Below are 13612 nucleotides of genomic sequence, written 5' to 3'. Positions count from 1 at the left end.
CTCGTGTTCGCCAGTGTTCCTTTAGGGGGAAAAAACAAGACGGTGAGTTGAGATGAATGATGCTCTTCGTCGTACATGAGATGCTGAACTATACCTCATCTCTCGCAGAAAACATGTTATGGGAAGCGGCAAACACGAATCGATCATCACCGAGTGAAACTCCAGGCTACCGCAGCTCACCTACACGCAAATACATGAACAATCCTAACACCATCTGCATTCAAACACCGGGTCATGCGCCTCGGCTTATCCGTGCGCGTGCGACGTCCTCCCTCCATCACATTCAGAACACGACTGTCGTTCAGCGTGCTCAGGGCAGAGCGAATAAAGAAAGAGAGAAGCAGAAATTTGCAGGGGTTTCCAGACGGTTTTATAATGCGCACTGCATACCAGTACCAAAACGGCGCGCGAGAAACAGTTCGAGCGCCCCTGCACGCGTGTGTTCGCTCTCTCGCACTCAGGGGCTCTCAAGCGAAAGATCATGGTTCGAGCAGTGCACGGCACATTGCGGAAAGCGAGAAAATGTTTGAGCGCCACTGCACGCGAGAGCAAACGGGTGTGTGCTGTGACTCGAATTTTTTTTCAACTCTTCCATCAATTGCATTGCATTGCACCCGCTCATCCTCAACCTCACCATCAACTCATCAGTAATCGCAGTTTTCGTATTCTGATTACTATATCTCCCACTTTTGGGTTAAGCATTGCGTGGTTATGTGTAAAAGTGTTAGCGATAGTCACTCCTAGTGCTTTTTTTTCGTCCTTAATTACTAAGTATCCTAATAATAATCTACTCTTATTATCTATCTCTACCTCCCACCTTCGCACCGTTAGACTATCTTAATTTATGTTAGTCTAACTTACTCTATAAAAAAATCCTAACATTGTATCTTATGTTTACGTGCTTTCGTATTGTAATTATAATCATGTTACAAGTTAAATTTTTTCAACCTATTGTTATGGATTTTTTCCCATTTCCTCCCATTTTTAATAATGCATATTTGATCGCTTGGTATTCCCACTACTTCGTATGGTTGTGCGAATAAAAATAAATGAATAAATAAACCGCCTATATGCGAATCTTTCTTAATGGAAAATTGTATGTAAATGTATAGGATGTTGTTTTTCGTTTACTGACCAGCTCATGAATGTTTTTCTCTCCCCCTTTTTCTCTTTCTCGCTCTCTATCGCACTCTCTCACTTACGCTCTAACTCTCTTTCAAAATAGAGTAAATAGTGTGGCAATACTTCTATGAAGATTTTTTGTGAAGCACCTAAATGAATATTAGACGCATCACCGAAGATGCGTAGAAACTTATAACCTTCTTTGAGGCGGCCAGACACACACACACACACTCAAGCGATAAAATCCATGTAACGAAAAACAACAAATCGCAGCTAAAAGGAACACGTTTCTCTAGTTGCTAACTAAAAAAATTAAAACAGTTTCTCCCGACTGTGCCTTACTTAGTTCAGGAACTGGAAGTTGTTGCACGCGGGAGATTGCGTTTTGGCTTCATTGATGATCTTCTTGAATGCCATCTGGAATGATGGAAAGTCCTCCGCAGATTGGAGCATGTGGTACGTTGTTAGATCGTGGGTCGGACCCATATCACATACGATCACTTTCAGCCGCATCGGAACGACGTCCAACGTTTCGTACAACACATTGGTCATTTGTTCCAGGTGCAGATTGCCGACGTGCGACACGGCTAGCTTGAGCAGTGACTTGATGAAGTGGTGCAGCAGCTGGTCGACGAACAGCGGCAGGCAGAATAGATAGTAAAAGACTCGAGAAGGCCCCCCCTCCTAACAAAATTTTTAAGGCACTGTAGCATTTACGCCTAAATGTATGCAATCCGCAGTAGACGTTGCGAAAGCTTCACAGTGTGCTTTCACTATGGTCAAAAATGGTTGAATAAAGTCGAATGAAATATTGCTTATTGTTCGATTAAATCCCCCTACCACTGTGCTGACCATTTATTTTGCCTAACTGGAGCTAGGTACTAATTTTTGGTCACGCTAGAGATGGCCAATCAGGCTTATACACGATGTTCCCGCACTGTAACGGAACATTGGTTCGATGGATACTTGTTAACGGGCATAGATATTCAGAAAAGGAGGAAAAATAAGAATACTAACATTTCAAATCACTTCTTACAATGTACATTATCATGCTCTACTCGCTGTATGGTAACAGTATTAAGGAAAAATGCACAATGTTTATATCAAACGAATTTTGCCCATACAAAAATCCCTTTGTGCAATAAAAGTGACAGGCCACAGTGCTGTCCCAACTGACATTTTATAGCAGGCTTATGGCGTTTTTCGAGTTCTTTTACCTTAATCTCGATACTAAATCTTGCCTTAGAGAGCAGCAGATTTAGGTAATTATAACAGTTCGAACGCGTGGTTTCACGTAGTTTTTCCATTTTCTTCGGATCCAAGCTGTCATAGGCCAGAGGCGCCATGGCAGCGCAAATGAAAACAACACAAACAATAACACTCAGATTAGATTGTGATATAACGCTGAATTATTATTTATTTAACAAACCCGTTCATGTATCTCACTATTCCGTTGCACTCCTCGTGTTCGCCAGTGTTCCTTTAGGGGGAAAAAACAAGACGGTGAGTTGAGAAATGGTGCTCTTCGTCGTACATGAGATGCTGCACCATACCTCATCTCTCGCAGAAGACATGTTACGGGAAGCGGTAATCACGAATCGATCATCACCGAGTGAAACTCCAGGCTACCGCAGCTCATCTACACGCAAATACATGAACAATTCCAACACCATCTGCATTCAAACTCCGGGTCATGCGCCTCGGCTTATCCGTTCGCGTGCGACATCCTCCCCCCTTCACATTCAGAACACGACTGTCGCTCAGCGTGCTCAGGGCAGAGCGAATAAAGAAAGACAGAAGCAGCAATTAGCAGGGGTTTCCAGACGGTTTTAAAATGCGCGCTGCATGCCAGTACCAAAACGGGGCGCGAGAAACAGTTCGAGCGCCCCTGCACACGTGTGTTCGCTCTCTCGCATTCCAGGGGCCCTCAAGCGGAGGATCATGGTTCGAGCAGTGCACGGCACATTGCGGAAAGCGAGAAAATGTTTGAGCGCCACTGCACGCGAGAGCGAACGGGTGTGTGCTGTGCTGCTCGTTCCAACGGCAAACTGGCATGGTGCTGAGCTGCTCTAAGAGCGTAACGAGCATGCGCGCCTGAAGCGAGCAGTTATGGTTAGGATCGGGCAATTTTGTTTTTGAAATTTAAGCTTTTTTGTATAACAGATGTCAGTTGGGACCCCAATTGACATTTTATAGCAGGCTTATGGCGTTTTTCGAGTTCTTTTACCTAAATCTCGATACTAAATCTTGCCTTAGAGAGCAGCAGATTTAGGTAATTATAACAGTTCGAACGCGTGGTTTCACGTAGTTTTTCCATTTTCTTCGGATCCAAGCTGTCATAGGCCAGAGGCGCCATGGCAGCGCAAATGAAAACAACACAAACAATAACACTCAGATTAGATTGTGATATAACGCTGAATTATTATTTATTTAACAAACCTGTTCATGTATCTCACTATTCCGTTGCACTCCTCGTGTTCGCCAGTGTTCCTTTAGGGGGAAAAAACAAGACGGTGAGTTGAGATGAATGATGCTCTTCGTCGTACATGAGATGCTGAACCATACCTCATCTCTCGCAGAAAACATGTTATGGGAAGCGGCAAACACGAATCGATCATCACCGAGTGAAACTCCAGGCTACCGCAGGCTACGTCCTCCCTCCATCACATTCAGAACACGACTGTCGTTCAGCGTGCTCAGGGCAGAGCGAATAAAGAAAGAGAGAAGCAGAAATTTGCAGGGGTTTCCAGACGGTTTTATAATGCGCACTACATACCAGTACCAAAACGGCGCGCGAGAAACAGTTCGAGCGCCCCTGCACGCGTGTGTTCGCTCTCTCGCACTCAGGGGCTCTCAAGCGGAGGATCATGGTTCGAGCAGTGCACGGCACATTGCGGAAAGCGAGAAAATGTTTGAGCCCCACTGCACGTGAGAGCAAACGGGTGTGTGCTGTGACTCGAATTTTTTTTTCAACTCTTCCATCAATTGCATTGCATTGCACCTGCTCATCCTCAACCTCACCATCAACTCATCAGTAATCGCAGTTTTCGTATTCTGATTACTATATCTCCCACTTTTGGGTTAAGCATTGCGTGGTTATGTGTAAAAGTGTTAGCGGTAGTCACTCCTAGTGCTTTTTTTTCGTCCTTAATTACTAAGTATCCTAATAATAATCTACTCTTATTATCTATCTCTACCTCCCACCTTCGCACCGTTAGACTATCTTAATTTATATTAGTCTAACTTACTCTATAAAAAAATCCTAACATTGTATCTTATGTTTACGTGCTTTCGTATTGTAATTATAATCATGTTACAAGTTAAATTTTTTCAACCTATTGTTATGGATTTTTTCCCATATCCTCCCATTTTTAATAATGCATATTTGATCGCTTGGTATTCCCACTACTTCGTATGGTTGTGCGAATAAAAATAAATGAATAAATAAACCGCCTATATGCGAATCTTTCTTAATGGAAAATTGTATGTAAATGTATAGGATGTTGTTTTTCGTTTACTGACCAGCTCATGAATGTTTTTCTCTCCCCCTTTTTCTCTTTCTCGCTCTCTATCGCACTCTCTCACTTACGCTCTAACTCTCTTTCAAAATAGAGTAAATAGTGTGGCAATACTTCTATGAAGATTTTTTGTGAAGCACCTAAATGAATATTAGACGCATCACCGAAGATGCGTAGAAACTTATAACCTTCTTTGAGGCGGCCAGACACACACACACACACTCAAGCGATAAAATCCATGTAACGAAAAACAACAAATCGCAGCTAAAAGGAACACGTTTCTCTAGTTGCTAACTAAAAAAATTAAAACAGTTTCTCCCGACTGTGCCTTACTTAGTTCAGGAACTGGAAGTTGTTGCACGCGGGAGATTGCGTTTTGGCTTCATTGATGATCTTCTTGAATGCCATCTGGAATGATGGAAAGTCCTCCGCAGATTGGAGCATGTGGTACGTTGTTAGATCGTGGGTCGGACCCATATCACATACGATCACTTTCAGCCGCATCGGAACGACGTCCAACGTTTCGTACAACACATTGGTCATTTGTTCCAGGTGCAGATTGCCGACGTGCGACACGGCTAGCTTGAGCAGTGACTTGATGAAGTGGTGCAGCAGCTGGTCGACGAACAGCGGCAGGCAGAATAGATAGTAAAAGACTCGAGAAGGCCCCCCCTCCTAACAAAATTTTTAAGGCACTGTAGCATTTACGCCTAAATGTATGCAATCCGCAGTAGACGTTGCGAAAGCTTCACAGTGTGCTTTCACTATGGTCAAAAATGGTTGAATAAAGTCGAATGAAATATTGCTTATTGTTCGATTAAATCTCCCTACCACTGTGCTGACCATTTATTTTGCCTAACTGGAGCTAGGTACTAATTTTTGGTCACGCTAGAGATGGCCAATCAGGCTTATACACGATGTTCCCGCACTGTAACGGAACATTGGTTCGATGGATACTTGTTAACGGGCATCGATATTCAGAAAAGGAGGAAAAATAAGAATACTAACATTTCAAATCACTTCTTACAATGTACATTATCATGCTCTACTCGCTGTATGGTAACAGTATTAAGGAAAAATGCACAATGTTTATATCAAACGAATTTTGCCCATACAAAAATCCCTTTGTGCAATAAAAGTGACAGGCCACAGTGCTGTCCCAACTGACATTTTATAGCAGGCTTATGGCGTTTTTCGAGTTCTTTTACCTAAATCTCGATACTAAATCTTGCCTTAGAGAGCAGCAGATTTAGGTAATTATAACAGTTCGAACGCGTGGTTTCACGTAGTTTTTTCACCCATTTTCTTCGGATCCAAGCTGTCATAGGCCAGAGGCGCCATGGCAGCGCAAATAAAAACAAAACAAACAATAACACTCGGATTAGATTGTGATATAACGCTGAATTATTATTTATTTAACAAACCCGTTCATGTATCTCACTATTCCGTTGCACTCCTCGTGTTCGCCAGTGTTCCTTTAGGGGGAAAAAACAAGACGGTGAGTTGAGAAATGGTGCTCTTCGTCGTACATGAGATGCTGCACCATACCTCATCTCTCGCAGAAGACATGTTACGGGAAGCGGTAATCACGAATCGATCATCACAGCTTGCTGTCAAAATACTTGAGCCATACATTCTTAATTAAAAAAAACGGTCTTAAGTACATCACCAGCAGTGTTAACAATTTACAACATATTTACAATGACGTAGGAAAATTTGGACCAATGTTGAGCACCTCAACATTTAAAACTGAGTTATAATCCATAAAACACATGTTGAGATAAGGGTACAAAGACTTACAAGAGATCTAACTAATTGAAAAAATGAACTGATGAATTTTAGCATGTTAGAGGCAAAACAGCCACTCCTATTTTTTTTTTTTTTTTGAGGGAGCTTGTGCTAAGGTGTACTCGATTCTAAAACAACATCCATTCGAGCGATAGCAAAAAGACTGAAATCACCATGCCACCAGCCATATCCTGGCCTACAAGGAGAGCAGACCGATTGCAACGGATGAAAATCATAAAGAAATCGATCCCTTACGTTCGTGATATTTTATGATCCCAACGATCCTTTACATAATACCTTCTCCTTATATACTTTCCATCCCTATCCCCGACCAAACCGAAACACTTAAGAAATAAAATCATTCTTAGCCTGACCGTCGTAGAAGAAAGTAGCTTTCGTCTTTCTTAGCATCTTAAACATCTGAAGTCATAGTTCCGCTAACTCATGCATGTACATGAACGAAGTGGCTTGTTGCTGAGAAATAATTTTCTTGATTCTTGGTTCTTAACCACTAGCAATTGTAATTCGTTAGAGGCGATGTTGACAAAATTACTCATTCAACATCTGAGTATATTTATAAAGATTGTAGGAGCATGAGATAAATTTGAAATTGTTTCACGAATTATTGTAAAGGGACAACACTATGAGCAAATAGTATAAATTGACGCAAACGAACGAACTAAGAAATGAATTATGGGGAAAATGCGTTGACGAATGGATGAACTATGTAATCGAACGGAATGAACTTTGTGAAACAACTTCAAATATTATTCAATTAAAAACGTTATTTTTCGCTACTATCGATAACTTTTTATTCTCCTCAAAACACCTCTATAATACGCACAGGCCAACACCAGAATCTCCCGCGTCATTCTTCGCCATCGTTTTTTTTCTCCTCTACTCGATCAACAATTTTTTGTCTCCGTCGATTCTCCCGCTCTCTTATCGGCCGCTCTCTTATCCGTCGCTTTCTTATCAGCCGTCTATAGCCGCTGGACCTTATAGCCGCCTACTGGGACCCCAACTGACATTTTATAGCAGGCTTATAGCGGTTTTCGAGTTCTTTTACCTAAATCTCTAAGCTTAATCTTGCCTTAGAGAGCAGCAGATTTAGGTAATTATAACAGTTCGAACGCGTGGTTTCACGTAGTTTTTCCATTTTCTTCGGATCCAAGCTGTCATAGGCCAGAGGCGCCATGGCAGCGCAAATGAAAACAACACAAACAATAACACTCGGATTAGATTGTGATATAACGCTGAATTATTATTTATTTAACAAACCCGTTCATGTATCTCACTATTCCGTTGCACTCCTCGTGTTCGCCAGTGTTCCTTTAGGGGGAAAAAACAAGACGGTGAGTTGAGATGAATGATGCTCTTCGTCGTACATGAGATGCTGCACCATACCTCATCTCTCGCAGAAGACATGTTACGGGAAGCGGTAATCACGAATCGATCATCACCGAGTGAAACTCCAGGCTACCGCAGCTCATCTACACGCAAATACATGAACAATTCCAACACCATCTGCATTCAAACTCCGGGTCATGCGCCTCGGCTTATCCGTTCGCGTGCGACATCCTCCCCCCTTCACATTCAGAACACGACTGTCGCTCAGCGTGCTCAGGGCAGAGCGAATAAAGAAAGACAGAAGCAGCAATTTGCAGGGGTTTCCAGACGGTTTTATAATGCACACTACATACCAGTACCAAAACGGCGCGCGAGAAACAGTTCGAGCGCCCCTGCACGCGTGTGTTCGCTCTCTCGCACTCAGGGGCTCTCAAGCGGGGGATCATGGTTCGAGCAGTGCACGGCACATTGCGGAAAGCGAGAAAATGTTTGAGCGCCACTGCACGCGAGAGCAAACGGGTGTGTGCTGTGACTCGAATTTTTTTTTCAACTCTTCCATCAATTGCATTGCATTGCACCCGCTCATCCTCAACCTCACCATCAACTCATCAGTAATCGCAGTTTTCGTATTCTGATTACTATATCTCCCACTTTTGGGTTAAGCATTGCGTGGTTATGTGTAAAAGTGTTAGCGATAGTCACTCCTATTGCTTTTTTTTCGTCCTTAATTACTAAGTATCCTAATAATAATCTACTCTTATTATCTATCTCTACCTCCCACCTTCGCACCGTTAGACTATCTTAATTTATGTTAGTCTAACTTACTCTATAAAAAAATCCTAACATTGTATCTTATGTTTACGTGCTTTCGTATTGTAATTATAATCATGTTACAAGTTAAATTTTTTCTACCTATTGTTATGGATTTTTTCCCATTTCCTCCCATTTTTAATAATGCATATTTGATCGCTTGGTATTCCCACTACTTCGTATGGTTGTGCGAATAAAAATAAATGAATAAATAAACCGCCTATATGCGAATCTTTCTTAATGGAAAATTGTATGTAAATGTATAGGATGTTGTTTTTCGTTTACTGACCAGCTCATGAATGTTTTTCTCTCCCCCTTTTTCTCTTTCTCGCTCTCTATCGCACTCTCTCACTTACGCTCTAACTCTCTTTCAAAATAGAGTAAATAGTGTGGCAATACTTCTATGAAGATTTTTTGTGAAGCACCTAAATGAATATTAGACGCATCACCGAAGATGCGTAGAAACTTATAACCTTCTTTGAGGCGGCCAGACACACACACACACACTCAAGCGATAAAATCCATGTAACGAAAAACAACAAATCGCAGCTAAAAGGAACACGTTTCTCTAGTTGCTAACTAAAAAAATTAAAACAGTTTCTCCCGACTGTGCCTTACTTAGTTCAGGAACTGGAAGTTGTTGCACGCGGGAGATTGCGTTTTGGCTTCATTGATGATCTTCTTGAATGCCATCTGGAATGATGGAAAGTCCTCCGCAGATTGGAGCATGTGGTACGTTGTTAGATCGTGGGTCGGACCCATATCACATACGATCACTTTCAGCCGCATCGGAACGACGTCCAACGTTTCGTACAACACATTGGTCATTTGTTCCAGGTGCAGATTGCCGACGTGCGACACGGCTAGCTTGAGCAGTGACTTGATGAAGTGGTGCAGCAGCTGGTCGACGAACAGCGGCAGGCAGAATAGATAGTAAAAGACTCGAGAAGGCCCCCCCCTCCTAACAAAATTTTTAAGGCACTGTAGCATTTACGCCTAAATGTATGCAATCCGCAGTAGACGTTGCGAAAGCTTCACAGTGTGCTTTCACTATGGTCAAAAATGGTTGAATAAAGTCGAATGAAATATTGCTTATTGTTCGATTAAATCTCCCTACCACTGTGCTGACCATTTATTTTGCCTAACTGGAGCTAGGTACTAATTTTTGGTCACGCTAGAGATGGCCAATCAGGCTTATACACGATGTTCCCGCACTGTAACGGAACATTGGTTCGATGGATACTTGTTAACGGGCATCGATATTCAGAAAAGGAGGAAAAATAAGAATACTAACATTTCAAATCACTTCTTACAATGTACATTATCATGCTCTACTCGCTGTATGGTAACAGTATTAAGGAAAAATGCACAATGTTTATATCAAACGAATTTTGCCCATACAAAAATCCCTTTGTGCAATAAAAGTGACAGACCACAGTGCTGTCCCAACTGACATTTTATAGCAGGCTTATGGCGTTTTTCGAGTTCTTTTACCTTAATCTCGATACTAAATCTTGCCTTAGAGAGCAGCAGATTTAGGTAAGTATAACAGTTCGAACGCGTGGTTTCACGTAGTTTTTTCACCCATTTTCTTCGGATCCAAGCTGTCATAGGCCAGAGGCGCCATGGCAGCGCAAATAAAAACAAAACAAACAATAACACTCGGATTAGATTGTGATATAACGCTGAATTATTATTTATTTAACAAACCCGTTCATGTATCTCACTATTCCGTTGCACTCCTCGTGTTCGCCAGTGTTCCTTTAGGGGGAAAAAACAAGACGGTGAGTTGAGAAATGGTGCTCTTCGTCGTACATGAGATGCTGCACCATACCTCATCTCTCGCAGAAGACATGTTACGGGAAGCGGTAATCACGAATCGATCATCACAGCTTGCTGTCAAAATACTTGAGCCATACATTCTTAATTTAAAAAAAACGGTCTTAAGTACATCACCAGCAGTGTTAACAATTTACAACATATTTACAATGACGTAGGAAAATTTGGACCAATGTTGAGCACCTCAACATTTAAAACTGAGTTATAATCCATAAAACACATGTTGAGATAAGGGTACAAAGACTTACAAGAGATAACTAATTGAAAAAATGAACTGATGAATTTTAGCATGTTAGAGGCAAAACAGCCACTCCTAATTCCTTTTTTGAGGGAGCGTGTGCTAAGGTGTACTCGATTCTAAAACAACATCCATTCGAGCGATAGCAAAAAGACTGAAATCACCATGCCACCAGCCATATCCTGGCCTACAAGGAGAGCAGACCGATTGCAACGGATGAAAATCATAAAGAAATCGATCCCTTACGTTCGTGATATTTTATGATCCCAACGATCCTTTACATAATACCTTCTCCTTATATACTTTCCATCCCTATCCCCGACCAAACCAAAACACTTAAGAAATAAAATCATTCTTAGCCTGACCGTCGTAGAAGAAAGTAGCTTTCGTCTTTCTTAGCATCTTAAACATCCGAAGTCATAGTTCCGCTAACTCATGCATGTACATGAACGAAGTGGCTTGTTGCTGAGAAATAATTTTCCTGATTCTTGGTTCTTAACCACTAGCAATTGTAATTCGTTAGAGGCGATGTTGACAAAATTACTCATTCAACATCTGAGTATATTTATAAAGATTGTAGGAGCATGAGATAAATTTGAAATTGTTTCACGAATTATTGTAAAGGGACAACACTATGAGCAAATAGTATAAATTGACGCAAACGAACGAACTAAGAAATGAATTATGGGGAAAATGCGTTGACGAATGGATGAACTATGTAATCGAACGGAATGAACTTTGTGAAACAACTTCAAATATTATTCAATTAAAAACGTTATTTTTCGCTACTATCGACAACTTTTTATTCTCCTCAAAACACCTCTATAATACGCACAGGCCAACACCAGAATCTCCCGCGTCATTCTTCGCCATCGTTTTTTTTTCTCCTCTACTCGATCAACAATTTTTTGTCTCCGTCGATTCTCCCGCTCTCTTATCGGCCGCTCTCTTATCCGCCGCTTTCTTATCAGCCGTCTATAGCCGCTGGACCTTATAGCCGCCTACTGGGACCCCAACTGACATTTTATAGCAGGCTTATAGCGGTTTTCGAGTTCTTTTACCTAAATCTCTAAGCTTAATCTTGCCTTAGAGAGCAGTAGATTTAGGTAATTATAACAGTTCGAACGCGTGGTTTCACGTAGTTTTTCCATTTTCTTCGGATCCAAGCTGTCATAGGCCAGAGGCGCCATGGCAGCGCAAATGAAAACAAAGCAAACAATAACACTCGGATTAGATTGTGATATGAATGAATGAATTTTTTGGATTTAGATTGTGATATGAATGAATGAATGAATTGGCGAGGATCGGGCAATTTTTTTTTGAAATTTAAGCTTTTCCCAACTGACATCTGTTATACAAAAAAGCTAAAATTTCAAAAAAAAATTGCCCGATCCTCGCCATAACTGCTCGCTTCATGCGCGCATGCTCGTTACGCTCTTAGAGCAGCTCAGCACCATACCAGTTTGCCGTTGGAACGAGCAGCACAGCACACACCCGTTCGCTCTCGCGTGCAGTGGCGCTCAAACATTTTCTCGCTTTCCGCAATGTGCCGTGCACTGCTCGAACCATGATCTTTCGCTTGAGAGCCCCTGAGTGCGAGAGAGCGAACACACGCGTGCAGGGGCGCTCGAACTGTTTCTCGCGCGCCGTTTTGGTACTGGCATGCAGCGCGCATTTTAAAACCGTCTGGACACCCCTGCAAATTTCTGCTTCTCTCTTTCTTTATTGGCTCTGCCCTGAGCACGCTGAACGACAGTCGTGTTCTGAATGTGATGGGGGGAGGACGTCGCACGCGCACGGATAAGCCGAGGCGCATGACCCGGTGTTTGAATGCAGATGGTGTTAGGATTGTTCGTGTATTTGCGTGTAGGTGAGCTGCGGTAGCCTGGAGTTTCACTCGGTGATGATCGATTCGTGTTTGCCGCTTCCCATAACATGTTTTCTGCGAGAGATGAGGTATGGTTCAGCATCTCATGTACGACGAAGAGCATCATTCATCTCAACTCACCGTCTTGTTTTTTCCCCCTAAAGGAACACTGGCGAACACGAGGAGTGCAACGGAGAGAAAGAAACATGAACGGGTTTGTTAAATAAATAAAAATTCATTCATTCATATCACAATCTAATCCGAGTGTTATTGTTTGCTTTGTTTTCATTTGCGCTGCCATGGCGCCTCTGGCCTATGACAGCTTGGATCCGAAGGAAAAGGGTGAAAAAACTACGTGAAACCACGCGTTCGAACTGTTATAATTACCTAAATCTGCTGCTCTCTAAGGCAAGATTTAGTATCGAGATTTAGGTAAAAGAACTCGAAAAACGCTATAAGCCTGCTATAAAATGTCAGTTGGGTAACGAGCATTCGCGCATGAAGCTAGCAGTTATGGCGAGGATCGCGCGATTTTTTGTGAAATTTTAGCTTTTTTGTATAACAGATGTCAGTTGGGATATCCATATACCTTGCTCTCAACGCTATATCCGTAGCAGTCAATAAGATGTGTTACGGTTAAATCCACTCCACAAAGTGAGCAGATTAAAGGAGACTCTTTTTTTAGTCTGTGCGTGTGAGTCAAACGCGTGTGGCCAATTCGCAGTCTCGTGATCACCCTTTGATCATTTTGGTCCGGTGGGTCGGTCCACGGTGCTGTAGATTTTTTGATGATCTTGAGGTTCGTGAGTGGTGAGATGTTCCACTTGTTCTGCCAATGTTGTTCTCACAACCTTGTCCACCAAACCGATGCATCGGCTCTGGAGATGGGTACTTCGACTAGTTCCTTAATACGGATACCTTCATTAGCAAGTTGGTCTGCTGTATCGTTACCTCTTATTCCACAGTGTCCCGGTATCCAACAATAGACGATCGATCGGTTATCTGAAACCGAATCAATCGCCTGCAAGTGAGGGTTCCGCATACTGCCTTTCTCCAAAGCCTTCAGAACGCTAGCGCTAT

The sequence above is a fragment of the Anopheles stephensi genome, chromosome X (genome assembly GCF_013141755.1).
Source record: "Anopheles stephensi strain Indian chromosome X, UCI_ANSTEP_V1.0, whole genome shotgun sequence".
In the NCBI taxonomy this organism is placed as follows: Eukaryota; Metazoa; Arthropoda; class Insecta; order Diptera; family Culicidae; genus Anopheles; species Anopheles stephensi.
The sequence above is the reverse complement of the archived record's forward strand: the minus strand, read 5'-3'. Positions refer to the sequence as shown.